This window comes from Ranitomeya variabilis, chromosome 4 (assembly GCF_051348905.1).
Source record: "Ranitomeya variabilis isolate aRanVar5 chromosome 4, aRanVar5.hap1, whole genome shotgun sequence".
Taxonomy (NCBI): domain Eukaryota; kingdom Metazoa; phylum Chordata; class Amphibia; order Anura; family Dendrobatidae; genus Ranitomeya; species Ranitomeya variabilis.
In genome coordinates this window covers 603047576-603053806 of record NC_135235.1, presented here as the reverse complement: position 1 = coordinate 603053806, position 6231 = coordinate 603047576, and positions in this window count along the sequence as shown.

Sequence of the window (6231 nt, the reverse complement as noted above, 5' to 3'; positions counted from 1 at the left end):
AATCTCCTGATAGCTAGCTGCATTGACCCTGCCCTTGATGAAACACAGTGGACCAACACCAGCAGCTGACATGGCACCCCACACCATCACTGACTGTGGGTACTTGACACTGGACTTCAGGCATTTTGGCATTTCCTTCTCCCCAGTCTTCCTCCAGACTCTGGCACCTTGATTTCCGAATGACATGCAAAATTTGCTTTCATCAGAAAAAAGTACTTGGGACCACTTAGCAACAGTCCAGTGCTGCTTCTCTGTAGCCCAGGTCAGGCGCTTCTGCCGCTGTTTATGGTTCAAAAGTGGCTTTACCTGGGGAATGCGGCACCTGTAGCCCATTTCCTGCACACGCCTTTCCACACCAGACTCAGTCCACTGCTTCCTCAGGTTCCCCAAGGTCTGGAATCGGTCCTTCTCCACAATCTTCCTCAGGGTCCGGTCACCTCTTCTCGTTGTACAGCGTTTTCTGCCACATTGTTTCCTTCCAACAGACTTACCATTGAGGTGCCTTGATACAGCACTCTGGGAACAGCCTATTTGTTGAGAAATTTCTTTCTGGGTCTTACCCTCTTGCTTGAGGGTGTCAATGATGGCCTTCTTGACATCTGTCAGGTCGCTAGTCTTACCCATGATGGGGGTTTTGAGTAATGAACCAGGCAGGGAGTTTTTAAAAGCCTCAGGTATCTTTTGCATGTGTTTAGAGTTAATTAGTTGATTCAGAAGATTAGGGTAATAGGTCATTTAGAGAACCTTTTCTTGATATGCTAATTTATTGAGACAGGTTTTTTGGGTTATCAGGAGTTGTATGCCAAAATCATCAGTATTAAAACAATAAAAGACCTGACAAATTTCAGTTGGTGGATAATGAATCTATAATATATGAAAGTTTAATTGTAATCATTACATTATGGTAAATAATGAAATTTAACACTATATGCTAATTTTTTGAGAAGGACCTGTAAATAATTCAGCTGCGGCAAGAAAAACTAAATCTCCGAGCACTAAAAAATACTCGGAGGTCACCCGAGCATGCTCGGGAAATCTCGAGTAACGAGTAAATTCGCTCATCACTATCTTATTACCAGACCAAACAATCGACCAAGAAAATAATAATGTAGGGACTCCAAGGCCCACTTAATGCCCAGGAACTCTCTACGCTATAGATTTTCTCAGCCGGGGTGAGTTTCCTACTTTGGTGACCGGATGCTCCTCTCCCTGCACCTACTACAACAGGACTGCTCCTAGGCCCACGTTAGAGGCATCTGTCTGTACAATGAAAGGTTTCTGAAAGTTGGGGCTAATGAGGATGGGCTGTCCGCACAGCGCCACCTTCATGGATTGGTACGCTTCCTCCACCTTGGGGTCCACTGAACTATGACCAACTTCTTTCCCTTTGAGGAGATCATTCAGGGGTGTTGTTCTCCTGGAAAAATTGGGTATAAACCTCCGGTAATACCCAATGATCCCAGGGAACGCTCTCACCTGTTTGGTGGTCACAGGTCACAGAAATCTCGAGTAACGAGTATATTAGCTCATCACTAATGGCTAACTAAAAAGATGGTATCAAATTGCAAGCTTTCAAGACTACTCCGGTCTCTTCATTTATATTTCTTTTCATCTATAATTGTGAAGCGCCCGCTAGGACCGTGGGGTACTCGGAACCGAGCCGGTTCTTAAAGGGGAAGTCACAGTGGCAGCGGTAACCCGGTCAGTGGCACTGGGCGTCCAATTAAAGGGGAAATAAAGTGTATTGGGAAATAAAGTCTAAAGTTCGTGACGCCACCTGTGGTACTTGGCCAGGGATGCCAGACGCAGCTTAAAGGGGTCCACTGGGGATGATGGTATTGCAGCAGAGTTGGTATACCTCCCACAGGTAGAGCAGTTGGTAAAGGATGATAGATGTTGAAGTTTAGGAAAGAATTGGAGGACACAGGGTTGCAGTCTCTACCTTTTACTGATGAAGTTCAGGTACACAGATTACAGGAATCCGGGCAGCCTGGAAGTGATTCGGAATCCACCTAGCCAGGTGGGGTTGGAAGCCTTCCTTTCTGCGCTGAATTCTCTGTCCCTTGCTACCTGACGCTTCACACATTGTCCTCTCTCAATTTGTCCTTTTAGGTAGACACTACCCGCATGGCAGGCACTTCGAGCCTTTTTACAGGTGTCCCTCTCTCGTGGTGACTCCGGGCTCTAATCTGCTGCTGTGCCTTCAGGTGTAATTGTGGCCAGGACACTTGGAATCTCCTGCCCGCCGGTTTCTGCTGTGTGGCATACAGTTCCCACACAACTCCCGGCGTCTGGTTTCTTGTGCTTAAACCTGGAGGGAGCTCAGTCGCAGCTCCACTCCAGGTTCTTTCTCCTCCTTTTGCTCCTTCTCCCCTCACTGTCTCTTACAATCTCCCTAACTCCTCCTCCAGCCAGAATATATAGGGAAGCTACACTGAAAGCGGGTCTAGAGCTCCCCCTTCTGGTCTGGAGTCAGAATAGTGTTGTATGTAGGTGTTACCTACTAAGGGGATCCTTCTCACTTCCAGGTATGTCATCACCCTCCCCGTGAGGAAGGCAATGCCACTGTGACAACCGGATTCCTGGGGTGTCACATTTACAGATCCCCAAGTTCTGTATTTTAGGCAGCCCCGAAATCTAAGAAGCATCATTGTCAGAATCTCCCCTGTCCTCGCCAACAGCTAAAGGAACCTTTCACTGCAACCAGAAAAAAATGCAAAACCTGTCCATTTATAACGAACACGGACAAGATAAAGATCCCCATCTCACATCAGGAACTATAAGATCCCAGGTACTTTCAGCTGCATCACATCTAATGTGGTGTACTTAATTATATGTTCTGTCATGATCCAGAACGGGGTTTGCTTCTTTCCCGTCCTAGTCAGGTCAGGGTTAATTTTATCCACCTCTCTTTGATTCAGGGGCAGCTATTTAGTGCTGTCTCTGCCTAGGTCCGGTGTCTGTTATGGTTCCGGTCCCTCGGCTAGAGCAGCTGACCTAGGTTACTCCGTGTTTCTCTGTCTTCCTATTTAGTGTTTTTCCCCTTTTCCCTGTGACCCTGTCCTACTCCTCTGTGTTTGCTTGACTCCTGCATGTATGACTCTGCTTGTTTCCTGACCTGTCTCTTCGTTCTCTGATTTGGTACCACTCAGTCCTCTCTGGCTTCTAACCCCTTTGCTTGTTCGTGACTTGGCTTCCGTCTCCTCCTTCTGGCATTACGCCCCCGGCTGGTTCCCGACCCCTTGGCTTGCCACTCCCCACGCTCTTGTCTCGTCCTTTCTATTGCTGCTCACCTCCGCAGACCTCCGCTGCCTTCACTTGCGCCCAACACCGCTCTCGTCCACGCTCCTGGTCCCGGGTTACCCGCGGTCTCCTTAGTGGCTTTACCGCGATGCATTTTTGCAGCATCGGCTGCGTTTTCCGACGAGTCCTTCTTCCTAGGGCTTCATCTCCTGCACCGCAGCGCCACCGTGCGGTAACTGCAACATCATGTCCTGAACGGCCAAATGAACCAAATGTCCAGTTGGGGTCTGTATGTGGGGGAGACAGGGCAAAAACTTAGAAACAGGATGAATTCTCATCGCCACACAATAAAAGAATAGATCTCCCTGTGGCAAACACTTTTGTATCCCTGATCATAGCATCATGGACATGAAATTACTTCTATTAAAAGGTAACTTCAAATCTCACAGACATAATTTTTGGGGGCAATACAAACTTATGTCTACCTATGTCTTTCTATATCAACTGAGGAATGTGCTCCTCATGCCTTTTAGGGGCATCACACCCATGGACCAGACCTCAATCACAGGACAATAAAAATTTCACACTCCTTAGTCTGGTTTCACACTAGCGTACGGGAGGGCTGCGGATGGCAGCGTACGGGAGGGCTGCGGATGGCAGCGTACTTCCTCCCTCCCTTCTTCCTCCATGAAACTTTGCCTACGCTCCGCCTACTACTCCTTGCGTGCTGCGTTGCCCTGCGTACCTATCTTTAACATTGGGTACGCAGGCCATGCGAATGTATGCGGATGCCACCGCATGCGCCGTTTTGACGCTGCGCCGAACGCAACATATTGCATTTTGTTGCGGACGACGCAGTGTCAAAACGTTGCATATGGAGGCATCCGCATACATTCGCATGGCCTGCATACCCAATGTTAAAGATAGGTACGCAGGGCAAAGCAGCACGTAAGGAGTAGTAGGCAGAGCATAGGTGGGTTTCATGGAGGAAGAAGGGAGGAAGTACGCTGCCATCCGCAGCCCTCCCGTACGCTAGTGTAAAACCAGCCTTACCTATGAACTGCTCCAATCTTTACGGCCACAACTGTTTATCCCTCTTCCATAATGATAGTTCTGCTTCAGCTTCATGTCACTTGTATTATTTCCTGTGCCCTGTTATGCATAAATATGCGACGCTTCATCAGGCACAGAACAACACAAAATCTGAAAAGACCAGAGTAGTCTCAAAAGCTTGTAATTTGTTGCCATCTATTCAGTTAGCCATTTAAAGATGTTAATCAAATTTTAATATTTTTCTATCTTCTGGCTAACACTATACAAAGATATGTATTTTTCCTGTATCAAAATTTTTTTTGACGGTTAACCCTGGAAAGCAACAGGGAACAGACCAGGATTTCCGGCACCACTGTGCAGTCTCTAGATACCCACTAAGCCAACTCCAGTTCTATATGAGCAGCCATACATATACATGACATCCAAGGAGAACAAACACCCAGTATAATCAGTACATGTAATCCTCATTATCAAGTGGATGCTGAAAATTATTACTGAACCCAGCAAAACACTACAATTAGTAGAAAATTAGTACATTTTGATATAACCAGATATAAAAGTAGCAGGCCATATTTTTTTTAATTTATCCTGTATATATAATTCTGCCAGTATTCACTTTTTTTAGTTGTTCCTTTCTATCTGAAAATTCATAGAATACTTATATTCAGTTAAGCCATGTAATCTCATGGTGACTCCCTGTACATGAACTTATGTTCTCTGAAAGTGATCACCATCTCAGCCACCAGACATTCCTGTATAATGAAATTGTATGGACTGAAAAACATAAGCTCTCTACATGGGATCATAGGGGGAAGAGGGCAGAAACAGCTATCACATTTACTGATGATGATATGCAGTGTCTCACAATCATAATATAGGACAAGGTTTCTCTATCTTTTTTCTATTCTTGGGTCCTGTGAATCGATTTGTTAATTTCTAGTGGTCGTGCACGGGTGTCTCTCCTCATCTAATTGGGATTGCCAAGCAATTAGGTGGATCCCTCTGGCCCTCTCCATTTCTGGCAGTGCCCAATGGGACTTTGATCTCAATATAGATGGGTGTTCTAGCGGTAGGACCTGCATCTATCGAGCATTGATATAATTTCGTATTGTTATGCCATTAATATCCCAAAAGGGAATTACCATCTACCATTAAATACTGACCATAGGAAGTTATTGCTGGGCCAAAATACAGTGAAATTACAACTTGAGCAGAAAATGCAGAATGTGTCACCTGTCATTGTGGTTCACACCCGCCATGATCGTAGCAGGAGGTTGTTAAAAAAAGGTGTAATTTTATATTATGGAAGTCCAATGTATTATCAATGACACTATTCACCAGTTTTCTCACTTGTGTCCAGCAGGAGGCTCTTCTAGTCTATGAAACAATAAAAATAAGTGTCAGTGAGCGTTCAGAATTAGTTACGACTGATACGGCTGATTTATTGTGCAATGCTGGACTTTTTTTTATTTTGGCTATGATCAGTAAATTGACCCAGGATCAGTGGCAACTTATATCAATGACTTGTGTGTACCTTATACTGTGATGTATGTGGTGACTTCATGATGTTGGGCAACAATAATGCAGAACCATCTCCCATAATGGCAAACTCTTTTCTATAAAGATAATCTGGCATAACTTTTGCCCCTAAACCTCCCAAAATGTTAACTCTACCCACAGTCCCGCCGTTATCACCAAATGCTGATTAAAGAGCAAGCAGGATGTGGTTTTCTTCACTAAGGGTATGTGTCCACGGTTGCCGGATTACATCCGGATTAGCTGCGGATTGAACGCAGCGTTTAACCCACAGCGTCCAGATGTTACAGCATAGTGGAGGGGATTTTATGAAATCCTGTCTCCACTATACAGGTGAACATGCATCCGGCGGCCCTGCGTTTACAGACATGCGGCGCGTCTTTTTAAAACACAGCATGT